This window comes from Suricata suricatta, chromosome 1 (genome assembly GCF_006229205.1).
Source record: "Suricata suricatta isolate VVHF042 chromosome 1, meerkat_22Aug2017_6uvM2_HiC, whole genome shotgun sequence".
In the NCBI taxonomy this organism is placed as follows: domain Eukaryota; kingdom Metazoa; phylum Chordata; class Mammalia; order Carnivora; family Herpestidae; genus Suricata; species Suricata suricatta.
This window is the reverse complement of record NC_043700.1, coordinates 71,767,822-71,795,267: the sequence shown is the minus strand read 5'-3', so window position 1 is coordinate 71,795,267 and position 27,446 is coordinate 71,767,822. Positions and strand designations below refer to the sequence as shown.

General features: G+C 38.0%; 1 protein-coding gene across 2 annotated transcripts in view; it reads right to left on the bottom strand.

Annotated features, from left to right (window-relative positions):
* Positions 1-27,446, bottom strand: part of SH3D19 (SH3 domain containing 19) — a 90,622-nt gene that overhangs the window by 50,485 nt on the left and 12,691 nt on the right. For both annotated transcript variants that reach the window (XM_029940184.1, XM_029940194.1), the window contains exon 3: positions 3,703-3,743. The gene's annotated coding sequence lies outside the window, so the exon portion shown is untranslated. The remainder of the gene's footprint in view (positions 1-3,702; positions 3,744-27,446) is intronic.

The following is a 27,446-nucleotide window of genomic DNA, read 5'->3' as shown; positions in this document are numbered from 1 at the left end:
TATTTTCAAGCTTTGATAGTTCATATGGTTAAATTCTAAGTATAAAAAAATGTCATATTCAACCATTTATAAAAGGCTGAGATCTAGATTTGTAGTATTAGCACTAATAAAGAATCCTCCTAAATTCCAACAGGATCATAAGGCAGGAAAGAACCTCAGTGATCATCTTACTCCAACCTAACAGATGAGGAGGTTGTGACAATGAGAGGTTAAAATGAATTATCTCAGGTCACAAAGCCTATTATGGGAAAGGCTGGGAGCAGTTTGTTCCTTGAAGCAGGACAACTCCTTGTGTAGCCAGGAGAGCTGGATGCTAATCTTGATTCTAAATAACTCAAAATTACTGATTAAATGATGATCAGAAGAATAAACACATATTATATTACAAGCATCCTTGCTATATAGTACCACCTTGCCAATGAAAATCACAAAAAAAGAAAATAACTAACTACACTTGTTTCAGACTGGGTACGAGTTCCACGTGTCTGACATGATAAGAACATCCATGGAGTTGAAAGCTCAATGGACTTGTAATCAGTAAGTCTGCGTTCACATCTCAGGTCTACCTTGTGAAGCCACTTAACCTTTCTAACTCAGTGACCCTCCATCTGTAAAATGGGGTTAACATCTACCATGCAGAGCATTGTTTTATAATTTGTGTGAACATTTCCTGACTTACAATGTGCAATGAATGTTAGCTGAATCTAAATTTCAGAATATAAGTTTCTCTTAAAAAGTTAATTAAAGGAAAAGCATGAAATTCCAGATATATCCAATAATAATACTTTCAAGATTTTTACCCATAGTATTTAGGGCTCATGAGAATGAGCGCAAAAAGGATCTCAAGGCTTGACCAGAAGGGGTATCATTACGGGAAGAATTTATAAAAATCTGATGAATTCTTTCTCCTTGTCAGAGAAGGAGGACTAAGTATGAGAGAGTAAAACAAACATTTCACTGAGTTGGGGAAGACAAAAATTGTTTATAACTTTTTCTTACAGAATGGGCAGAAAGTGAGAAAGGGGATGACACAATTATTTTTCTGTTTGTATTTACATGGCATCACATGACAATATTTGGTGTTTTTGCCTAAACATCCAGGAATAAATACAACCAACAACTATTTCTTTAGTGCACACAAAGGACAAAATAAAAATAAAATTCCAATAAAAATTAGAAGACAACTTAGTTTTGTCTTTTTTTAAAGATGCCTCAAAGCAAGAGTTTTCCTTTTGTTTCATCTCCCCTGTCCTCTTTGCTATGGCCCTCTTTCACCAACCTCCTCTTTTTATGCTCTAGTGTGATCTCTCCACCAATTCCTTCACCATTGTCTGCAAATGTCTCCAAGCTTCCTCATCCTGAACAGCCTGTGTTCAAATCTCCTTTCTGCCTGACACTCCTCAGTCCTTCCTTCTTCTGTTTACCACCAAATGTCATGGAGGAGTAGCCTCGCTGGGTTGTCCCAACTTCCATACTTTCCATTCATTATTTAAACTGAAGTGTGGCTTCCTACTTCAATGTTCACTGCAACTGCTCTCTAAGAGGTCACCACTGACCTCCTGAGGGCCGCATACAATGACCTATTCTCAGCTACCTTTGGCTTATCCTTGCTGCAGCATCAAGAGGTATTTGTGGTTCGCTTATTCTTTTAAAAAACCTCCCCTCCCTTGATTTCTAATACACAGCCCTCTCCTGGTTTTTGTCCACTCCACCTTGGCTGCCTTCTCCTTATGCCTTGCATGGCACAGGGGCCTCAAGGTAAGCAAAATCCATCCTGGAGGATCTATGGGGAGTCAGGTACAAATTACAGTCCCTAAGAAAGAGGTCCTAAAATCCAAGAGAAAGGAAAGGTAAGAAGCCAATAGACAGGAGTGAGTCTCTCCTCCTTAGCAGGGCAGTTTTTTGGAGTCATTCATCTCTTGCCCTAAGGCACCTTAAAGGCAGAGCTCGGCCTCAGATGTCACTTACTAAGATTCGTCCTCTGGTCATTTTCTCTAGCCTCTGCTTTTTCTTGGAAGTGTTTAGCTACTACTAGGTATTGCCTTGATTGCCCTAAATTATATCGCCGGCAAAAAATTCTTGCCTAAATTCCAGACCATAATTTTTCTTTTTAAATTCTCTGTGCCCATCTTCTCCCCATACCTACCACTTCAAAGGGCTCTAAGGCATGAATTTTTCATTTTCATATCTGAAGTCCCTTCAACATAGGCTGTGGCATTCCCACATCTTTATAATTCATGAACAAAAGTAAAATCTGAGAAATGTGGAATATCCTTCTGTACTGCCACCTTACAAAATTTTCATAGCAATGGTTCAAATGTATGTTCTTCAGAACCTGTGGATATGCTAAATGTATACTAAATATTACAAATTATGTCTCTAAAACTAGAATACATTCTCCTAAGATGGTGATCTTAGCTCAAACAATGTAAACAAGATCTAATATCCCTTCCTTGTGGGAAACTTCATTAAGAATGCAGTTGAGACCAGCTCTCCCACTTGTGATCAAGTGCAAATCCACCAGGACGAGACTGGCCTCAGCATCTACTTTATTACCCTATCAGGGTTCCGGAAGAAGGGCTTTCCTTCTCCCCAGCAAACGCCCAGCTGTAACTCAGCAGGTAAGAAGCCACTATATTTTGAACTCCTCAGCTTACTCCAATGGGCTTTTTGTTTATAACAGCCTTCCCATCTCCCCACCTTTTCTCTATAAAAGAATGTTCCTCTCCTTTGTTCTGCAGACTTGACTATGGTTTTGCTATAGTTTGCTTGTCCCAGATTGCAATTCTCTGCTATTCTTGAACAAATCCATTTTTGCTGGTAAATAAATAAATAAATAAATAAATCCCATCCTTATCCTTGTTTATAATAGGTAATACATGTTCTATTTGGAAAGGGAACTTTGCAGAGACCTGTGTTAAAAAGCTTGTTACCATTTTGCACCAAGAACCACTTTTAAACAAGAGGGTTGGTAAAACCTTAAGCAAGAGGTAAAGATGAAAGTATGAATGCACCATTTTGGAGAGGATTCTATTATGGCACTTCTATCTTGTATATGGCAAAGAGCCAATCTCCACAGGCATTTATATCATTAAATAAAAACACTGTGGAGAGGTGCCTGGGTGGCTTAGTTGGTTAAGCGCCTGACTCTTGATTTTGGCTCAGGTCATGATTTCATGGTTTGTGGGACAACTCCACATCTGGCTGTATGCAGACAGCATGGGGCCTGCTTGGGATTCTCTCTCCCTCTCTCTCTTTGCCCCTCCTCCGTCCTCTCTCTCTCCTTCAAAATAAACAAATGTTAAAAACTTAAAATAAAAACACTGTGGAAGCAAATGAACCAAAAAGGACAGGGTTTGATATATTTTTCATATCCATCAGATGTCTCTACCCATGGAAAATGGTTACATAAAATTTATATTAGATCATAAAAATTGAATACATAATCCATATTTTAAAAAATAGTTTAGTTCTATAAGAGAAAAACATTATTCTGAGGAACTGGCTTATCAATAAGTGAAAGTTGGAAAGAAAGATGAAAAACTAGCTGCTTGTCTGAAATGGTTTATTACTCAGAAGAAGTGAAAAGCTACTTTTTTGTATTCTTTGTAAGATTCATCAAATACAATCACTTGCTAGAAATCTAAACCATCATTTAAAATATCACAGAGGAAAATACAGAGCAGGAAAAATCAAACTTACATCTCTTGATTACCGCTCTAATGGATGACAAAGGTCCTTGGCTACAAAAAAAAAAAAAAAGAAAGAAAAAATATTATGTATTCATTAATCCTTTTGAAGAGGGATCATTCATAATGCCAGGTCATTTCTGGGACTCAATATGGCAACAAGCAGCAAGTTTGACATATTAGCTTCTGGTTACAAAACATAAATTAAAAAACTTTTTAAGTTGCCTTTGCCATAAAATGTTTTATGGGAAATGAGAAGGCTGGTGAAGTATATCTGCAGTGTAAATAAAAATCTGCCTTAAAATTGCTTTCACAGCTACCTACACAGTGCATCTTCCAGTGAAACTGTGGACAGTGAACTGAAGTCAGGCAGCAATTACATGGTACACAAAAGAATTCTGACACCGCCCCCCCCCCACTTATCTGTTTTGGTGTTTGACAGCAGATTCCTCTCTTCTTATCTCAGATCAAAATATATCATTTTCACAGTAATTTGGCTTAAGGATTAATAGCATTTCTTCCTAAAATTAGAATTTAAAACATCACCACCAAAAAATAAAAGTCTTCTAGTTGCTTTGAATTTTCTTCAATGGCTGGTTGGTCCTGGGTATCTCTGACTATGTGACTTTGCCAAGTCACAGAAATGCTTCTGAGCCTATGTTCATTCACTGGTCAAAACCATCTAGCTGCGAAGATTTGTACCACCAGTTTGTAAGACTTCTTTTTTTAAATCTTTATTCAAACCAGTTGGACTATTTTTGGAATCATTTAGGAAAAATAAACAAACCTAAAAATTTAATGACATGATTTAGGGGAAAAAAGCCTTCTTGTTTATAAAAATTCTCTACTTTTTTTTCTGAATGCTCTTGACCTTTAGGCTTATTGTTGACCTTACTAAATTTATGCTGGTGGTAATCTGTATAAATCCTCTTGCTGTTTCTTAGGTAGAAAAAACTTCAGGAAGATGCAACAAAATAGCAGTTCATTATATGAATCCTATTATGTGGAAGGGAGACTTTAAGAATATACTATTCTGCCAGACCCCTGCCCCCAAACTACGCAAGAGGAGATCTCCAAGGGTCATGAAAGCAGTACCATAATATAAAAACGTAAGTGTTTTCAGGACGCCTTGATGGCTCAGTGGATTAAGAATCCACTTCAGCTTAGGTCATGATCTCATGGTTTGTGGGTTCAAGTCCCGCGTTGGGCTCTGTGCTAACAGCTCAAGCCTGGATCCTGCTTCAGATTCTGTGTCTTTCGCTCTCTGTCCCTCCCCTGCTTGTGCTCTGTCTCTCAAAAATAAATTTTAAAAAACATTTAAAAAATTAAACTTAAACATGTTTTCAGAATACTGATTTTTTATTGTTATTAGATTTTGTAATGCAAATATAATTAACAGTGTTATAATAGTTTCAGATGTACAATATAATGATTCAACGAATTCTGTACATGACTCAGTGCTCATCATGGTAAGTGTACTCTTAATCTCCTTCACCTACTCTGGTTTCTCTTCAGATCTCATAAATCTTTCGCCTTTTAATCTCCTTCACCTGTTTTCACCCATCCTCTGACCCACCTCCCTTCTGGCAACTACCAGTTTGTTCTCTACATTTAACAATCAGTTTTTTCTCTTTTTTTCTTAATTTTGTTTATGTTCCATATATGAATAAAATCATATGGTATTTGTCTTTCCCTGACTGACTTATTTCACTTAGCATGATACCCTCTAGATCCATCCATGTTACTTGGGTAAGCAATGATCATTTTTAAAAACAGTTCTTGAAGGCTTTTATAAACAACTACTTGAAAAAAACTAGTATAATACAGAAGAGATAATAGTACTAAAATGCAGATAGGTTGACTTAGGGTTGTAGGATAAATTTCTGGATGCAAAAGTGGAAAGACTCTATAAAGTAATTAATAGACTCAAAATCAGGGGGTGCCCTGGTGGCTCAGTCAGTTAAGCATCCAACTTTGGCTCAGGTCATGATCTCACAGTTCGTGGGTTCGAACCCTATGTCTGGCTCTGTGCTAACAGCTAGCTCAGAGTCTGGAGCCTGTCTTTGGATTCTGTGTCTCCCTCTCTCCCTGACCCTCTCCTGCTCACGCTCTCTCTCTCAAAAATAAATTTTAAAATGTTAAAAAAAAAAAGTAAAAAAAAATCAAAATCAGTACTTAGAGGCAGGGCCAAGAGAGCCAAAATTCCATGTGTATGTCCAGGCAGAGGATATAGGATGTTACTGAATGTCTACATCATTATCTCCTTGCTCCGTTATCACTGATGTGGCATAATGTTATTATTATTTACAAACCTGCTGTTACCTTTGTGAAGGAGGAAGGTGTACTGATTGGAGTGGAACATGGGGGTGTCTGGGTCACCATCCCCCTCCCAAAAAGGACATGTTGAAATCCTAACCTCAGAAAATGACCTTTTTCTAGAAATAGCTTCTTTACAGATGTAATTAGTTAAGATGAGGTCATATGGGACTAGGGTGGTCCCCTAATCCAATATGACTCCTGTCCTTAGAAGGAAACCATGGGAAGACAAAGACACACAGAAAAGGCACCATGTGACAAGGAGGCAGAGACCTGGAATGATGCAGCTGCAAGCCAAGAAAGTCAAAGACTGTCCACAAACCACCAGAAGCTATCAAGAGGCAAGGAAGGATTTTCCTATGGATTTCAGAGGAAGTGTGGCCCTGATGACACCTTGCTTTTAGGTTTCTAACCTCCAGAATTGTGAAACAATCAATTTCTGTTGTTTTAAGTCAACGAGTCTGTACCACTTTGTTTCAACAGCCCTAGGTAGAACACACGTGTGGGGTCTTCTGGGGGCTAAGTCGATGTGATAATTAATTGAGCTTTACATTTCGTGTATGTACGTTACACTTCAATAAAGAGTTGAGGGGGCATATCAGGGGTGGCAGAAACCTTGGCACAAAATAAATTTGACTGAGGTCAGCCCAGGTTCTATAATTCTCAAGATTTGTAAGCATCATGCTTAGGCTAATTCCATAAACCAGTCACCCAGCCAGGCAGCTAGCCAATCAACCAATAAGTATCTTAATGTCTAAAACAGTATTTTCTAAACTCTAAAGTGCAAAGTTCTCCTTTCTAGGTTAACGGGTTTTGTGTAGGAGGTGTATCAAATACACCTCCATTGGGAAGCAGTTTTGGGAGATGCTGGCGTAACTTCCTGGCTGTGCAGTGCATACAATTTCTGCATCTCAAATGTAGCTATGGATGCATAAGCTGTCTCTTTTTCTCCATCTTTATGCAGAGCAAAAGCTACAAGTGAAGCTATCACTTTGTAGTCTTAGGAGAAAACCTCATGGGAGTCATCCCTCAGCATATGCTCAGGTTCATGTCTTAGCTGGGAACCTCCAGGAAGCATGTAGACATGGCCACAGACTCACTGATCAGAGGAGGAAGCAGTAGAGCCCAGTGGTTGAGAGAGCCGGTTCCAAAGTTCAATTGTTCATATGCGCTCCTGGTGCCTCCCCTTGCTGGGTGGTGTGGCTGTGTGCAAATTACTTCGCTTCTCTTCATGTTTCCTCGAACATAAAATCAAGAATAACTTAACTCCTTCATGAGGTGTTGTGGAGAAAAAGAGGGAAAATGCACTAAAGCATCTTGCACTGGGCCTGGAATGAAGTGTGTGTTCAATAATACACTGCTATTGTTACTACTATCATTACTGATGTTGGTTCGTAATCTTTAGGGATATCACAAAACATCTGACAACACATACTACCCTTGACAGGTTCTCATGTTGGGGTGTGATACCATACAGTAGGTCTAACAGTTTGTATGTTTTCATTATTTTTTTCTTCGTGATTACTTTGCTCCCCTCTGGTTTCTGCTGCTCTGGCAGAGCCTGAGCCTACGCACTCCATGGCAAAACAAAGGACTGCCAAATGGCATCTTCCCTCCATTCTAAATGTAAAGTCTATGTGCTGGCCCTTGGCAGAGTTGATCCACAACTGCCTTCTGCTCTTCAAGTGCTGTGGCCCCTCTCATCAGGTACCTTTGTTCTCTGGGGGCATATAAAACCACTCCTGACATGTGACAGTCAAAGACCCTCTCAGAAGGGAAATGAAGGGTTAGGGGAAATGGCTTTCAGATTCTGAGAAGAACCAAAAGGTGAGGTCAAGACAGAGTAGTGTCAGGTCTAATTCCTAATGATTTATCTTCCTCTGGGACTTTAGGGGGACACCCAGCCATTCAGAGTCCCCTTCGATCCTTTCTTCTTACTCTTTTATAATAAGCCCTTAGGCTGTGTTGTAGGGTCACTGTCTACTACTGCATTTGCACATAGCCTTAATTAGTGTTAAGGTGCTTTTAAGAAAGAAAATTACATCTTAAAAGAGATTCTGAAACCGAACTGGAGGGCTGAAGAGGGAGGGGGAGGTGGAAGGGGGGTGGTGGTAATGGAGGAGGGCATTTGTGGGGAAGAGCACTGGGTGTTACATGGAAACCAATTTGACAATAAACTATTAAAATAAAAACATTAAAAAGAATTCTTAGCCTGAGACACCTGGGTAGCTCAGTTGGTTAAGCGTCCGACTTTGGCTCAAGTCATGATCTCAGTTTGTGAGTTTGGGCCCTGCCTCGGGCTCTGTGCCAACAGCACATCACTGAAGTACCAGTCAGTAAAGTCATTTGCTTGACAAAGGGTTAAGCTAATATTATCTAGAGGTGTAGCCCTCTGATTAAGCTGATAAACCTGCCAGTGAACGTAAAATTTATCACTTTATACCATCTTCTCCAAAAGCTCTCAACATTTGGATTCATTAATTTCCATTTCCTAACAGAAAGATTTAATCAGACTGTTGTAAGTTTTGCAGGTTGGAAGTATTCTGGCTCATCCATTCTCACACCACCAATGACTACATATGTAATATGTAATATTTTGCATACACACACACAAAGCACTAGGAATGCTCTCAGTGAGAAAGACAAATATTGCAACTGCCTTTCTGTTAATACTATGCAAAGGTAGGCACAACGTGCTATGGATGCAAAGAAGATACATATCACTTGATCTCAGAGTCTAAGGAAAAGCTTCAAAAATGTCACAGGGGTATTCACAGAGACAGAAGAATGTGTGGGAGGGAATGGTCCCTATAGGCAGTATGTGCAAAAGATTCTGTGTGAGGGGACAGTTGAGTACACAAGGAAGCCATGGTAAGACATAAGAAGGGACTGGAACTCAAATGCCATGTCAAAGTGAGAATATGCAAGTATTGATGTCAGGCATCACCACAGGGTTAAACACTAGAATCTATGGGGCAAGGATATGACAGCAAAGTATCTCAAAAGCAAGTAAGAATTTATCTGGGACATCTCCTTAGAACAAGCATCATTGACGGTAGCTGGTCTGTATGTATGACCCATGATATCTGTCACTTTCCTGCCTTTGAAAAAAGCATTTATGAGCAAATCTTGGAGTGCCAGTATTTGGTCTTAAAACTGTGGGCAGATCCACATTTTTAGTAACTGTATATTTTGTTGATAAGCTTGGTACACTAATATCTGATGAGATACATGAGTGGAGGTAGGAAAGAAGAGAGGTGAGCAAGTGGAAGTTTTTGCAAGTGCCGTAAAGGTAATGGAGAAGTCTGCGGTGTCTTATTTATGCACGTAATTATTTACCTATGGAGCTCTCACTATGTACCTGGCATTATACCACAAACCGGGGCACCAATATGAATATACAACCTCTGCCCTCAAGAAGTATGCAGTCGTGTCTACAAGATCTAGAAATAAAAGTTAAAAAGAAAAGAATGGGGAAAAATATTACACAAGGTATTATGAGAGCTGGGGAAAGCATATCTCTAGAAGAGCTGAAGAAAATAGAGAGCTACCATGTGAAGAGAGCTAATGCAAGTTCTATTTATTCAGGATGATTAGCAGCATGCCCGGCCACTACCTATTAGATACCAAAGCACACTTCTTCCCACCCACGGCCAGCTGTGACAACCCAAAATGTCTCCAGACATTGCCAAATATCCTCTGGGTGGGTAGGAGTGAAGGAAGAAATGCCCTCACTTAAGAACCACTAAGTTAGTGACAACAAAGCAAAGCGATAGGACTTATATGGGAGGGAATTTTTCTAGTTAAATATGTCAAAATATGTTAGTTACATTTCCTACCCTATTGTCCAATACACAAATTTGTGTAGTCCACAATTATATGAGGCTGAAATCTTTGGAGCTCTCCAGCCAACACCAGACCAGTTGAGTTACTCTATATTATCATAATCGTGCCTTGTAAATTCAAATAATTGACCATTTGCATTTCAGTTGCAATTAATAATCACTACTTATAACCTTTGTGAATTTCACAATCCATACTTCCCATATACCTAATCTCCTACCAAGCTGAAGCAATAACAAAGCCACGAGAGTAAAAGAGACTGACATGCTTTTGTGAGCACTGTATAACCCCTACTGAGAACACAAATCTCTGTTCCTTTCCCATGTCACCCTTCCCATGATGTTTTTCACAAAATGGACATGGTGATCAATAGCTCTGAAAAGTTTCATATTTCTTTAGCCCATTACAAAAAAAACCCCATGAAAAGTGTTCAAAGATCCTGGAAAAAGCTTTCAACTCTTCTACTAATAACTGCAGTACATTTAAAATTAGAACATGTTGTCCGGTCCTTCTCAATTCTTTAAGTTGTTTTCTCTGTTGTTGTTTCCCCCAATACATGCATGTCTTGACTTCCTAATTAGACTGCAAACTTCTCAGAGAAACTGGGTTTTACTCATTTTTATAGTGCAATTCAGCGGAATTGCAGCATGTGCTCTCCACTACAGTGAACTCAATTCTACCCCTAGAGAGAAAGAAATATAATTTGAATAGTATGGGAGACTCCATCTACAATTTACTTAATAAGCAAATCCCTCCCCCAAATAATTTTGCTGCTGGTTTAGTTCTATTGGTTAGGTCTCTATTCTCAGTTATATCTTATTGTTGCTCAACTTGCTAAGAGTGTCTGGGTCTAATATTTAAAAATAGCTATTTTGGGGAGCACCTGGGTGGCTCAGTCAATTTAGCATCTGACTCGGGATCATGTCGTGATCTCATAGTTCGTGAGTTTGAGCCCCACATCGGGCTCTCTGTTGTCAGTGCAGAGCCCACTTTAGATCCTCTCTCCCTCTTTCTCTGTCCCTCTGCTGTTCTCATTACCTCTCAAAAATAAATACACATTAAAAAATAGGTATTTTTCATGACAAATGTCACCTCTGATGAGCCTCTGGTGTTCAATAAAGGGTAGTACTCTTCTAACAGTGGATAGAAAACTGGCCTGGTTTACCTTATTCAGGGATGGTACATTAGACTCCAACATGACACCAAATTTAGCAATAAGCATTGTACTTCAAATGTCAACTATAGGAATTTCAGGGGTAATTCTGTCTAGTCACAGTTTTTCATTGTACTCTCTTTAGAACCTATCTATTAGTTAAGCCCCTGATAATTCCCAAATAGTAAGGAGCACAAACTCTTCATAGGCATGCTAAATTTCAAATGATTATAATATACAATAACATACAGTGATGTTAATTAGATAGGTTTCATATAAGTGGGTTATTGTATATGATGTAGAACTGTTACAACTTATTCTGAGAGGAGATATCGGACACAATGTCTACTCAACACCCAAGAAAGGTGGTATTTACTATAACGTTAAACAAAATTTTAACCTTGTCAAATGTGAACACAAAAAGGTTGAAAACTAATGGTCTGAAGTATAACTGTGTTCAACAAACACCTACTAAATGAACCAAGGAATTCATAACCAAAATATAATTTTTCTACAGTTATAGCTTTCCTCCACGGTCTACCTAAAGTGAACTGTAGAAAGAGTTTAACAGAAAACCTATAAAGACTAAAAGTGCTAAAATCTAATCCTCTCTTTTCTGGGTATACAGCAATATAGTAAGCTTAGATTTTATGATGAAAAGTTATTTGTTAGTAAAAGGCAAAAAGAGGATAGTACTGTCCTAAAGTGGTGTCCATTATATGCTAGAAAAAAAGTGAGGGGAATAAGAAAATATTAGATAAAAAAATAATTATGGCAAATTTTTAAAATTACAGCAATTTTCTAAGTCTTGACATGTTCATGTCATAAAATATTTTAGATCATATGTAAAGAACAAATCTTTTAAAAACAAATGATTCATCCAATTACACTCCATTTAACAATGACTTTTAAGGAATGTAAAGAGAAATTCTTAAAAAAAAAAAAGGAATGGAAAACCCACACCGTCTCTAAAACCTGTCATCCTGATTTCCAAAACTACATGCATGAGAGCTTCTAACTAAAAAGGCTGACACATCCCTTTGGACATTTCCTTATGGACATTCAAGGAAAACCTGGCGTAAACTTCTGTGACAGACATGAGACTGGCATGGGACGCTACCTGGCAAGAGAAATTAGAACATGGGAGGTTTGCTAGAGACCGAGAGAGTCACTTGATCATGCCACAGAGGGAAAAATTCAAAGCAGATATTTCCATCATCACAGCTCATGTATGGAGTCCTATCACCTATACAAATAAGAAACAAACATCAAATAAAAAAGCCCTCTGTCCAAAGATGAAAGAATATTCAAGGACAAAAGAGGGGGGAGAGTTTCTCATAACATACTAGTTTATCACCTACCTGGAAAAATCTGTTTTATGGTGTTTGTTTTTTTACTAAATATATACAAGTATTCTATTAAAAAATATTCCAAATAAAAATAAATATTCTTATCAAAACATAGAATCTATTTTTCTCTTCCCTTGGTTCTACTATGCAAAAGGTCAGAAAATACTGGGATTTAGAAAGTGGCAATAATATCACCTCCCACATTTGCTGCTGTAACCTCAGAGGCATACCTGGTAACACTCTTGAGGTCAGAGTTATGGAGAAGAGCTCTTAATTCTAACATTTCTGGCTGTAACTTTTAATTATGTTTACTTCTTTAATGTATGAACAAATCTAATAGAGTACTTACTATTTTTTAATTTTTGTTTTATGTTTATTTTTGAGAACGAGAGAGACAGAGCATGAGCAGAGGAAGGGCAGAGAGGCAGAGAATCTGAAGCAGGCTCCAGGCTCTGAGCTGTCAGCACACAGCCCACTGTGGGGCTCGAACCCACGAACTGTGAGATCATGACCAGACCTAAAATCTGGCTTCACTGACTGAGCCACCAGGTGCCCCGAGAGTACTTTAAAAATAGCCCAAGATTAACTCTATTCCATTGAAGACACTGAAAATCAAAGGAATATATATAATAAATATACATATATTATTTTAATTTTAGGTCTTATAAAGGTTACAGGAGAGAGTGGGAAGAATGGAAAGAGAAAAAGTAGAATTAGATTGCATTTGCAATCTGATAAATCTATCAAAGTAAAAGTGGTGGGATTAATTATTTAGTGAAGGTCCTATTAGTACAAACCAGTATTTTTGGCTTTTGTTTTGACATCACTACTAACTCATTCTGAACCATTCAGTATTGAAACCTAGAAGATCTAACTGCATAGCACATGTGCCTGGTATTTCTGGATGATGTGGCAATCCAAATCAGCACCAAAACTCAAACGTTCCAGAAGCCACTGATACTTGGAGATGGGCTAGCAACACAATATGTCACAGAGGGGTGTGTGCATGCATACGAATATTTGCACAAATGTCTTAACCTGAGCATTTCAATGAGACCAAATTTGTCTTAATTAACCAGTATAATATTCTCTTGTAAAAAAAATAAAACCTTACTCTTAATAAAAACATGAAAAATCAGTGGGTTTAGTAGGGGGCAGCAGGGAAATAAAAAAGGTGAGAAACTTGATTTTGTGTTTCTTCATTCTTTATGGGATTAAAACAGCACTGCCTCAGGGGCTGATAGTTTGCTGTTTTTCATTACAAAACCAAATATATATTTTGAGCATCTGAAACCGATCAAAATATTAAGTGATCCTTCCAAAAAGTGAGAAAGAAATTAGGTCAGGGACTCCCTGGTAATCCAGTTCACTAAGTGTCCAACTCTTGATTTCAGCTCAGGTCATGATCTCACAGTTCTTGGGATAGAGTCCCCAGTCTGGCTCTGGGCTGACACTGCAGAGCTTGCTTAGGATTCCCTTCCCTATCTCCCCTTCTCTCTGTCCCTCCCGGACGCCCACATGGATGCTCTCTTTTTCTCTCTCAAAATAAACAAACTTAAAAAAATAGAGAAAGAGAGAAAGAATGTCAGTTTGAAATGCTTCCTTTAAAATCCAAAAAAGGTATTACTTCTAAAATGTTAGCTCCATTTTTTATTTGAAATACTGAGCAGATAGTTTTTAAAAACTAGGTTTAAATATTATTAATAAAAATAATTATTTAGGTTGTTAGAGGACAAGGTTTTTCTACACTAATAATTTTTTAAAAATATCTTTTAAAGGAGACTGCCATAGCCATTCATTTCTTATCTCTGTAATTTCTTGATCAAGAGTATTATATGTTGGCTAAGCCCTTCCTTTTCCCTTTTATAAATGCATTTCTTTTTGAGAGAGAATCAGCAGGTAAGGAGCAGAGAAAAGGGGACAGAGGATCCAAAGTGGGCTCTATGCCGACAGCAGACTGCCTGATGCAGGGCTCGAACCCACATACCATGGTATCATGACCTGAGCTAAAGTCAGATGCCTAACCAACTGAGCCACCCAGGTACCTCATGCATTACATTTTTATCTTTTCACCAAATCTTAGTAATATCTAAAGCAGAACAGACTTAATCAATGGTGTAGAAAATAACAACGAAGCAAAAAACATACACAAAACAGCAAAACCTAATCAATGTAATTCCATATATTAAAGGCCTTAAAAGGACCTTTCGTTTACGAATAAAAACAAGTAATTTTTAAGCTTTTATTTAAATTCTAGTTAGTTAATATACAGTGTTATATTAGTTTGAGGTGTACAATATAGTGATTCACACTTCCATACAATACCAGTTACTCATCAGAGCAAGTGCACTCCTTAATGCCCATCACCTATTTCACCCATTCCCCTCCTCCCTCCCTTCTGGTATCCATCAGTTTGTTCTCTATAGTTAAGAAGCTGTTTTTGGATTTGCCTCTCTCTCTTTTTTTCTCTTTGACAGTTTGTTTTATTTCTTAAATTCCACAAATGAATGAAATCATATGGTATTTGGCTTTCTATGACTGACTTATTGCACTTAGTGAAATACTCTTTAGCTCTCTATCCATTTCATTGCAAATGACAAGATTTCATTTTTAATGGCTGAGTAACATTCCGCTGTGCGCGCACGTGCCCGCGCACACCCCCCCCATCTTCTTTTTGTTTTCTCAGATCTAGGATTAGTATTAGGGCTAGGGCCAGGGTTAAGATTAGGGTTAGGGTAAGACAAGGGTGAGGGTATGTGCATTGTATCTTGCAGTTCAGAGAAAAGTCCGGAGGGTTAGGTTTAGGGGTAAGTGGTTAGGGATAGGGGCAGGGTTAGGATTATGGTTTGTGCTTGGTATCCTGCAGTTCAGAGACCCCTCCAGAGAATAAAACACCAGACTTTGCTGGGTTGAGAATAGACATGGCAATGATCTATGGAGCTGAGGCAAGGCAGAGGATTTGGGGCTCTAAAAACTCTTTTAAAAAATTTTTTTAACATTTATTTATTTTTGAGAGGGAGAGACAGAGTGTGAGTGGGGAGGGACAGAGAAAGAGGGAGACACAAAATCCAAAATAGATTCCAGCCTCCGGGCTGTCAGCCCAGAGCCTGACGCAGGGCTTGAAAAACCCGTTAAATAGAGGAACCTAGTTGGCTCAACTGGTTGAGCGTCCGACTTTGGCTCAGATCATGAGCTCAAGGGTTTTGAGTTCTAGCCCCGTGTAGGGCTCTGTGCTGACAGCTCAGAGCCTGGAGCCTGCTTCGGACTCTGTGTCTCCCTTTCTTTCTGTCCCTCCACCACTCGCACTGTGTCTCTCTCTTAAAAGTAAGCAAACATTAAAAAAATTGTTTTTAACTCCTTAAAGAGAAACAAATAAAAATCCATTTAACTGAGTCCTTCAAAAACAGTTCTTAAAGGATTTCTGTTAAAGGCAAGAGCTTTGACCAAGAATGTAAAACAGAACACAGAAACAGATGAGTTCATTCTAACAACACATGGATTTGTTCTCCTCTGGGAACTGGAACAGAAACTTCAATAGTGGGTAGGCTTGAAAGCTTTTACTGCAAATATTCAACAATTTCTCTATTATATAGGGAGTGCAAACAGTGTGCACAACAGTTAGTATCTATTTTTTTTTTTGCAAAGACACTGAAAAACTTTACCATTGATACCAAGAATATATTTATTAGCTAAAGGACTTTATTAAGGTCATTTAAAATTATAACTCTCGATAGTTTATAAAATCACCCGACAGGTATATTGATAGGTATAGACGAGGGAGCAAAAAAGCAGAGTTTGGATATATATCATTATTTGAAGATACCTTCATTTAAGGGTATGACTTCATTAAGACTGTAGACACTCAGTCCAAATGCCCTCAAACAAGTAGTTCTACATTTACAGGATTCAAAAAAGATTCACAGATGGTAAAATCTACCCCCTATAAGCATCAGAAGGAGGCAGAAAGGAGGGAAGCAAGAAGATACAGAAGAGGATGTAGGACAGAACACCAGGTATGGGGTCCAGATGAGCAAAGGATGAGCACTATTGTGGATGAGTAAAACAAGGTTTCTAAACACTCTCCAGGTAAGGACTCTGCCTGAGGAATAATGAATCCCATACTGGCACCACACTTTGAAATAAACGACCTGCTACACAGGAGATTTACGCTGCCCCTCTCCCCATTCGTTCTCTCCTCTTCAGCTCACACTGGAAAGGCATTTTGTTCCACCAATCTCCCCAATTCCCTCTCACAACTATGAAACGACTTGTAGTCTGTGGCAAGTCACAAAGCAAGACCAACCGATATTAGAATTTACTTCTATAAAGTGGATAAATGGGTTCCCAAACCATTTATTAGTATGAGCCCATTATTTTTTTTTAAATTTAAAATCTTACTTAAAAGACCAAATATATGTGCATATACAAACACACATATACATACATATACTCACATACACATATACAGAAATATATACTATAAATACATATATTTTTATATTTATACAAGAGAAATGAGAACATATCTACTCAGTGGTGTGCTGGAGCCAGCTCATACTGGCTTATGAGAGCTGACAAATTTTCAGACATTTTGCAGGCCAGTTGTTAGACATAGCCATTACTAAAACTTACAGGGGCACCTGGGTGGCTCAGTTGCTTGGGTGTCCGACTCTTGATTTCAGCTCAGGTCATCTCATGGCTTGTGAGATTGAGCCCCACATTGGGCTCTGCACTGAGAGCATGGAGCCTGCTTGGGATTCTTTCTCCCTCTCTCTGGCCCTTTCCTGCTCACATGCACACTCGCTTTGCCCCTACCCCCACAAAATAAATAAAGAAATGTTTTAAAAATGATATAAACTGCAGCACCAGGCTGGCTCAGTTGGCAAAGCATGCAACTCTTGACCTCAGGGTTGTGCATTCAAGCCCCATGATGACTATAGAGATTATGTTTAAAGAAATTTAGAAATGTTACATAAACTTACATAAATTATATGAACTTATAATTAATAAATCACATAAACACAAAGGTAATACTTAAAACTTATTTCCTAGTTATTTTACCACCTGTTACTGTTATCTATGCTCTTGAGATTATTTATGTCTATTATGTCTGTATGGCAAAAATACTATATAGCAATATGCTACTGGTGCAACACTTCCCCATTCATGAGCTGTGCTATCATGTTGGTAGCTCAAATTGGCCATGGCTAGAGTATTTACACAAAATACTGGCAAACCAGGGCTTAATTTATTATTTTACTGATTGTTTAGATTTAAGAAAGTGATGGAGAAAATGTTAATAGTGCAGATTAAACAGAAAAGCCTGTTGTGTTTGTAGATGTTAAATTATGAATAGCACAAAACACTGGGGAAACATTCTTCCACTATTTGAATACTATTACCTGAATTAGCAAAGAAGTTGCTCAGGTCATCAAATTCTGACGTATGCTTTGGTTGTTTCACTTTCACCTTACTCATTAATATAAATAAAAATATCAACCAACATATACTGGAATTACACTCAAAGAGCTGACTGCTAAACATTTATCAGCACACCACAACATATGCCTGAAATGCAACAATTATCACTAAATGGTGGAGATTATGATTTGCTATCTACCTATGTTTCTGTATTTTCCAAATTTCATATAACAAACGTTATTTTTATAAGTTATTTAAAAAGAAAGACTTGCTGTAGCAAAAACCAAAACAGAAAGTAGATTTATGGGGAGCCTGGGTGGCTCAGTCAGTGGAATGTGCAACTCCTAATCTTGGGGTCATGGATTCGAGCCCCACATTGGGGGTTAGATATTACTTAAAAAATAAAATATAAAAATTTTTGAAAAGTAATAGGTCATGTCAAATTTATGACTTTTGAATAGTTAAAATTCCATGTATCACATAATCAATCACCTTCTGAAAACAGCAGGCAAAAATCAAATCTAGATGCCACAACAGGGATGAAAATTCCCCCAAATCCTAGAGCAAGCAGTAGCATGCACATAACTTCAAAACAATTTACAAAAAGAAAGCTATATATTTCACCAATCTCTAGTGTTCCAGCATAAAATAAAAAACAAGGAGTTAATAACCGCATTAAGTGAACATAATCATTTAGAATTTAAAAATCATTCATGCAACTATTATTTTCTTAGTGTAGCCTATGTTCCAGGGGTTCTCTCAGGTGAGGAGGAATGAAAGTAGAAAAGATGAGCCCCTACACTCTGAGAGCTTCCAGTTAAGTGGAGAAGACAGAAAAGTAAACAGGCAATTTTTTTTAAGTACGTAATTTTAATACAGATTAGGAAACGTGGAAAGATACCCAAGAATATCTGGAATCTTTAAAACATATTATCACAGATCTAGAACTAATCATGCACATCAATTCAAATGAAATACAACTGACAGAGAGTGTAAAATATAATCAAGTTTTAAAAAATACTAAAATAGATTCTCAGTGGCAAGACTGAACAGATAAGGACAGGAACATTTACCTCCTTGCAGCACCCAAAGCCAGAGTCACTCCTCAAACGCCCAGCTAGTCTGGTGTTGGCATTTTTAGAACTGGCTTGGCATGATGGTCCAGTCCTAAATCAAACTTCTGGTGGCATCATCATCCTGCTTACACCTGTAACTAATGGCTGTCACCTTAGGAAGGCTGGTAAGATATGCAAGTTGTTTCTGGGCCACAGCCCTTCCTGTTACAACAATTTCCAACAACGGAAATCAACTGAAATGAATGTGTATATGGATATGTGGATGGGCAGGTAGGCAGGTGGAGAGACAGGCAGGCAGATGAATGAGAAGGATAAACTTTTTTCTTAAGAACCTTAATTTCAAAAAAGAAGATACATTATTTAGTAATTTATACTACCTGTACTCCTACCTATCTATCTAGGTATCAAATATCCTTCCTTTTTTATTGATGGAGTAGGAGAGAGATGAAAGCCTTTCTAAACAACTAAAGCTGGTGTAATAAAGGTACACATTTTGCTTCTAAAACCCTCCTAAAAGTGGGGCCACAATTTTCCTAGGAGAGATATACAATTGTTTCAGGATGAGTTTAATCCAGTCAGATGATACTTGGGATTTTTTGTGGAATTTAGAGAGAAGAAGAAAGAGAAGACAGAGACAAAAGAGTATAGCTTTTGGTGGTAGGATTAGAATCTAAGATGTGTTTTCAAACTCTATTCCAAATTTAATCTCATTCCCACAAGCCACAACCCTGACACCAAGGGTCTAAGAAAACTGGGTGGAATTCCCATGAAAGGACAGTCAATGACACCAGCAACTGTTCCCCCATCATCACCACCAGCATTGTGAAACAAGTCAGCTGATGTGGAACAATCCTAGGAAGTGGGGTGGCAGGTCCACCAGGTGATTTCAGCAGCCTGAGGAGCAAGTGTGTGAAGATAACCAACACATAAAGACAAATCTGTAAGGTTTTCTCTAGCTCACAAGTAGCCTCAAAGAAGAATACATTTCTTGAGTTCATCAGATTTGTAAATGTTTCTAGTTCTCCTCTCCAATCAGGAAATATTGACTCATCATCTGTTCTGTACCAAACCTGGAGATACAAAGATGAACAACCACTTTCGGGGGGGGAGCCAGATTTAGAAACATACCACTATGAACTATAAAACTGGATGACTTGTGCCTCAGCAGGAATTATGCTAAATTAGGAAGGAACCTACAGTTTGTTCATTTTATCTCTGTGAAGCTGTTTCAAATAGTATCTTTGGTCCCAATTTGAATATTTAACAGAAAGATTGTACTTGTGTTCCCTTTTAACTCTAACATTTCATAAGAGTTTGTTTTCAAATGGAGACTTTCCATAGGAACAAATGACCTTCCTCTTATTGAAATAATTCAGGCTTGATTATTTTATCTTACACTATCTGGAAAAGCAAAATGAAAGCTGTTCACTTTGCAAATATTGAATTCCTGTGACTTATTTTGTCATAGTAATTTTGAATATTTTTTTTTGTGGGAGGGTCTTTTTTAAATTGTAAAATTTTCTAATAGTTTTAGATTTACGGAAATGCTGAGTTTCCTTATACCCCACACTTAGTTTCCCCTATTGTTCACATCTTAAATTAATGTTACATTTGTCACAATTATGTGTTTTTAAACATTCTGATCATGTAAACTCTACTTTTCCATGTTTTGTCTGTAACAGATTATAGAAGGTACTAGAAAAGATCCCCCATAGGAATTGGTGGAACATTGAACGACAGCATTGTTCCCCAGAACAATAAAAACACTGTCAAAACCCAAATATTCCTTCTCAAGGTAGTCATGTCCAAACTGAGGTAAGGTCAAACAGCCTATTCACGGGGCTAACCACTTTAACTATCTCTATATAAACGCAGAATATTTTGGGGTGGTGTTTTATAAAGAAGAGAATTTACTAGTAAAAGGAAGAAAAATTCAGGAGACATGAAGACTGCTATCCTTAATTGAATTTAAAGTAGAGCAGAATGGGGTGAAATGTCTGTAGATTTATTTGTACAGTTCCAATTCCTTTGATTTAATAGAAACTACCTCAGTGCCCAGCAAAGTGCTTATCACACACTATTTATTTAATATAAGTGAATCTCACTTTCAAGTATGTCATTGTACAGAAACCCCAATACATCTGGTTAGTATCAAATCTGTATTCTTTAGTATTTCATGCAGATATTATTTAAGTCACAATTCTTCCAACATCAGGCCTAACAGGAATCCAAGTTGTGGTTTCTATTCAGGCTTAAGCAGAACAAATCTATGGGTGATCTGAAGGCTATATTCTCAACAATCACGATTTAAAAATAATAAAGGGTAGAATTTTATTTAAATACTGAGATCAAGGGGCACCTGGTTGAGCATCCAACTCTTGAGCTGGGGCTAGGTCATGAACCAAGGGTTGTTGGATTGAGTCCTGCATCAGGCTCTACACTGAACATGGATCCTGTTTAAGATTCCTCTTTCTCTCTCTCTCTGAATAAAATAAAATAAAATAAAATAAAATAAAATAAAATAAGGGGCGCCTAGGTGGCTCAGTCAGTTAAACATATGATTTCAGCTCACGTCATGAATTCATGGTTTGTGGGTTCAAGCCCTGTGTCAGTCTCTATGTTAACAGCTTGAGCCTGGATCCTGCTTCAGATTCTGTGTCTCCCTCTCTCTCTGTCCCTCTCCTGCTTTTGCTCTGTCTCTCTGAAACGTTAAAAAAAATTTAATGAATAGAATAAAATAAAACACTGAGATCAAGTCTCCTCTTTATGTGAGTAGAGAGCCAAAGAGAAGAGGGAAGAGGTGACCTACCCTTGTACAGAAAGCATCTGTTACATTGAGGCTAGAAGTAAATTCGTAAAGAATGAAGGGCTCAGGACCAAGGATCCATTTGATCACACAGTGAGTGAACAGTGTGAGAAGTTTGGAGGTCTGAGGGACGTTCAGTCTCACCCCTGCCACTACCCACCTGTGAGCATAATCACATCACTTGATGCCAGCTTCCTCATCTATACTATTGGGTTGAATGATCTCTACCCACTACCCTACATTTTTTCAAAATATCAGACTTTAAAAACTCCAAGATTCCACATTAAATTCTACTTAGTAAGAATCACTTAATCCAACTGTAGTAAGATGAGCTGGACTTGATAACAGATCCATTCTGACAGTAAGTAACAACAGCTAACCTGAAAGAGCACATTCTAGTATCTCACGTCTTTCAACTCACCTGATCCACCTATCCACTGCTAAAAGGAGGTACTCTTATATCCCAAATTTACAGATGGAAAAAGGTTTATGTAATTTAAATGACCAAAGTCACCTACAGCCATATGTTGAAAGGAAAACATACATAAAAAAACACTTACATAAGTAAGAATTGTAAATTAGTTACCAAGAAACCTTGGAAACTTGTCTTTTTTTCATTGAATATCCATGGCTGAAAGATTTAAATCAGAAACAATAGTGGGGGTAGGGGAAAGGTATCTTGAAAAGTATTAGAAAATGATTTAAGACCTTCATCACTTCTGGATTAATTAATATATAATATATCAAGGAGTATATGTAAATAAATGTTTGGAAATTCATGGGTCTGGATTTAGACCAGGTATGGTTTAGAAATTCATGGGTATTCTGTGTTGTTTTAGGAGATCCTATAGTAAAGAATTTTTTTTGTGTTTTTTTTTTTGCAGGTGGAACAAGACAAAAACAATAGAGGCTTCTATTACTCACTAACACACAGATCTGGTGTCAGTGTTCATAAGGCAAGCAATACGTTTCTTTCTTCACACAATATATTATATATATAGGATTTGGTTTGTACATAAATATTCTAAAGTACTACTCTGCTCAGTTTTTAAAAATATAATCAGGGTACCCTAACCTATGTGGAAATAAATCCTAGCATCAAGGCTATAGTCCCAAAGCCAATGTATGTTAACTATGTAATTTTCATTTCTTGAGGTTTTTTTTTAAGTGTATTTTATTTTAAGAGAGTATGAGTGAGGAAGGGGCAGAGAGAGAAAGGGAAGAAAAAGAGAGAGAACCCCAAGCAGGCTCCACACTGACTGTGTGATGCAGGGCTCAAACTTCAAACCATGAGATCAGGACCTAAGCTGAAATTAAAAGTCTGACACTTAACCAGCTGAGTCACCCAGGCTACTGGCAATTTTCACTTCTAAGTTACAATATTACCATTTTTTTCCTAAATTTTTAAAAAGTTTATTTATTTAGTTTGAAAGAGAGAAGAAGCAGGGTAGGTGCAGAAAGAGAGATGGGAGAGAGAGAATCCCAAGCAGGCTTCACACTGTCAGCACAGAGCACAATGTGGGGCTCAAACTCAGGAACCATGAGATGATGACGTGAGCTGAAACCAAGAGTTGGATGCTTGACCAACTGAGCCACCCTCATTTTTTTTTTCTAATGGCATGTTATCTTGTGAGGTTGAAACCAACTGAACTCCTTTTAACTCAAATTAAACAAGAGGTTTTAATTATGAGGATATAAGGTTACCTTGGGAATTCCCACACATAGGAAGTAGAGCTGGATTTCGTACAACATTGGAAACAAGGTAGCTTCTTGCACAAGTTCTCATTTTTTCCTTACTTTATCTGGAGACTATACCACCTCTGCTTTACTCTTCCAATCTCCTGCCAGAGTTGGACACATCACCATACATCCCAATATTCATCAGTACATATGTCCCACCAAGCCCAAATCTAAGTAATTTTCAAAGTAAAGAAATTCTGGCTCTCACCTCTGTCTCTAGTTTAAAATTTCAGAGAAACAACTTGATTATGAAAGCATATAGGTCAGAAGTCCTTCAGCTATGGCCAAACGGAGCAAGACCATGTGGAAACATGGTCACGGGTGTCTACCCTCAGAGATGCAGGCAAGGGCTCCCTGCACTGCAACCACAGAAGACTCAGTAGAGTACGGCATTATCAGCCTACTGTGTTAAGAGCAGATACCAGTCAGATCAGGGTGTTTATGCAGACGTCAGCTTATGTTCCTGTGTAGAATCCTGCCATGACCAGGCACCCTGGCTCTAGGACAAAGAATCCTTAAGGATCATGAATAATGCAACTGCACAGTTACTTAAAACAAAACAGATCAAACCTACCAAACAGATTGGAAAGAACTTTTGGGTTATACATACTGGAAGAGTGCGAAACTTGAAAAGCAGAAAAAACAACGAACCTCATATCCAGGTGAGCTTCTTCTGCTTCGCTGAGGTCCAAAGCAATTGTGATGGCCAGTTTTATGTGTCAGCTAGGGTAGGCTATACAGTCCTCAGCTATTCAAACACTAATTTACATGTTGCTGTGTAGGTATTGTGTAGATGTGGTTAAAGTTTTTAATCAGTTAACTTGTTTTAAAATTTTTTAATGTTTTTATTTACTTTTGAGACAAAGAGAGACAGTGCGAGCAGGGGAGGGTCAGAGAGAGAGGGAGATACAGAATCTGAAGCCGGCTCCAGGCTCTGAGCTAGCTGTCAGCACAGAGCCCTATGTGGGGCTCGAACCCCACAAACCATGAGATCATGACCTGAGCAGAAGCCAGATGCTTACCCGACTGAGCCACCCAGGTGCCCCAATCAGTTAACTTTAAGTATGGGAAATTATCCTAGATAATTCAGCTGAGACGCCTTAAAAACAAAACTAAGGCTTCTCTGAGGAAAAACTCCTGCCTGAGGATAGCAAATTCAATCTGTGTCCCTAAGTTCCAGCCTGCCCTTCGGGGTGATCTACTCTATGGATTTCTGACTTGCCTCACCACCTTCCGCAATCACACAAGCCAATTATCTACAACAAATCTCTTAATACACATCTCCTATTGCTTCTGTTTCTTTGATTGAATGCTGATACAGCAACCAAATAATCATCATAATAACCCCAGAAAACAGGTATTATTATTATTAGGTTCATGAATAGATGAGGAAACTAATGTACAGGAAAATAAGAAAGTGCCCAAGGGAACCCAGCTACTAGATGAGGAAGCTGGATTCCAATTCAGGCAGGACTCATGTAACAACCCAAACACATTATCTTCTATTCCATAGCTTTTCTGAATGATTCCACCAGCATAAGCAGGGCCTAAACAGCTAAAAAAGTATTTTTAAAAATTCATTTTGAGTTGCCCTAAAGAGCTCCCCAAACTTGAGCTCAGGCAGTCCCAATTTCAAATACAGGCTCGAGGGATACACACTGATGTCTATGCCTCAAATCCAGGTAATCTGAGTCCTGAATGCCCTTGGATAGGTTTCCAAAAGGCTCTGGGTGAGAGGATCTCCAGAGGCTGTGAATTAGTATGAGACTCCTTTGAAAACATTGTTTTGGAGGCGCCTGGGTGGCTCAGTCAGTTGAGCATCTGGTTTCGGCTCAGGTCAGGATCTCACGGTTCATGGGTTCGAGCCCCACGTTGGGCTCTGTGCTGACAGCCTGGAGCCTGGAGCCTGTTTCGGATTCTGTGTCTTCCTCTCTCTCTGACCCTCCCCTGCTCACACTGTCTCTCTATCTCTCTAAAATAAATAAAAAACATAAAAAATTAAAAAACAAAACAAAACATTGTTTTGGACCAAAAATAAAGCTTAAAAAAATGGGTCATGTTTAATAAATATGGGTAGCCTAACACAAAAATGAGTTCAACTGAAAGAAATAAAATTCTTATTGGTTATTTTTTTTTCTGATTCATCCACAATAATGCAGGGCAAGATCTACAACACTGTGAAAATGCAACTTATTACTGAGGCAATTCATTAGTATATATGAAAAATCTTAAAGTTTTTTGATCCATTAATTTAACTTACTAATTCCACTGCTAAAAATTTATCACAAGAAAGGGGTTAATCAGTGATGGTCCATAAAAATGCAGGTCTAATAATCTTATCACAGCATTGTTAATAGTAAGAAATTAGAAATAACTGAAATGTCTGAATAAGAAATGTCTGATGGAATACCACTAAAAATCATATCCTAGGAAAAATTTTATAATCTGTTTTGTGAAAAACACTATATACAGTTTTATCCCCATTATATATATTTAAAAAAAAACATATGCACAGAAAAAAGACTGAACCACCAGTATACTAAATTATAATTCAGTGGTTGGACTCTGAGAAATTTTAGTATTTTTCTTTCTTGAGGTAAACTTTCTATAATAAAAATGTATTACTTTGTAGTCCAAGTTTTAATTGTAATTTTATAAGCTTAGTGAAATGGGAAAATGTTCAGTTATGATGTTAAAAATAATTTTAAACAGTATATTCATGAGCCTCTATGTTAAAATTATAGGATCTGTTTAAAAAGATACGTCCAAATGTAATAGTGATTAACTATAAAGAGTTGGGATTATAGATTTTTTCTTTTATATGCTTATTTCCCCCCAAATTTTCTTTCATGAACATATTCTGCTCTGTTCTTTAATTTTATTAAGAATTTTTTTAATATTTATTTTTGAGAGAGAGAGAGAGAGCACAAGCAGTGCAGAGGCAGGGGTGGGGGCATGGAGATAGAAGATCCAAAGAAGGCTCCACGCTGACAGCTGAGAATCCAAAGCAGGGCTCAAACTCACAAACTGTGAGATCATAACCTGAGCTGAAGTCAGATGCTTAACTGATCAAGCTACCCAGGCACCCAAAAGAACATATTTTGCTTTATAATCAGAACAAATTAATATAATTTCATTAAAAAAAAAAAAGCAATGGAGTTAAAGACAGGAATTTACCATATGGAAAAATTCTGAAGAGTGCAGTTCAGCTGATAAGGATATTTTCTACTTGGAACTTAAGATTCTGTAACAGGGGCACCTGGGTGGCTCACTTGGTGAAGTGCCCAACTCTTGGTTTCGGCTCAGGTGGTCATCTCACAATTTGTGGAATCGGGCCCCATGCTGGGCTGTGTGCTGACAACAGCAGCCCAGAGCCTGCTTGGGATTCTCTCTCTGCTCCTCACCTATGCTCTCACATGTGCACGCTTTTTTCTGTCAAAATAAATACACCTGAACAAAAAATCTGTAACCAAAAAGAAACTACTGGGCAATAGGTGGGGATTAAGGCCTGCTTGTCATCCGAGGTAGCATCCCTGGAATGACTGGAGCAAGGCAGTGTGCCAGAGACAATATTAACCACAGGAAACCAGTTTACAATTGAGGGGATGTTTGTATTTTGGACACAATGTTATTCTGAAGCATTCAGATAATTAGACAACCAATATTCTCCCTGTATTCTTTTATTTCCTTAATTTCCAAAGGGTACTGGTTCTCAATCCTCCTTTCCAAAAGGAGAGGGACACACACATCCGTCCTTGGGCATGTCTGCCTTATTTTACCGCACTTAGAAGTGTTGCATAAGCTCACTCTGTGTCATTGTAGAGTTCCTCTACAACTGGAACACGAGATCAGAGTGACAAAAATTTGATTTATTATCTGATTTATTGTCTAGAGGAGCACATAATCAAAACGGCCTAAGCCCCTAACCTTAAAATTGTATTTTTGGGATCAGGCCTGATTTCTGGTTTTGAGAAGGGTTTTATGTCTAAGGACAAAAATGAATTTTGATTAACAGCAGTTTACTGTTAATGAGACAGGAGGTAAGTGGGCTAC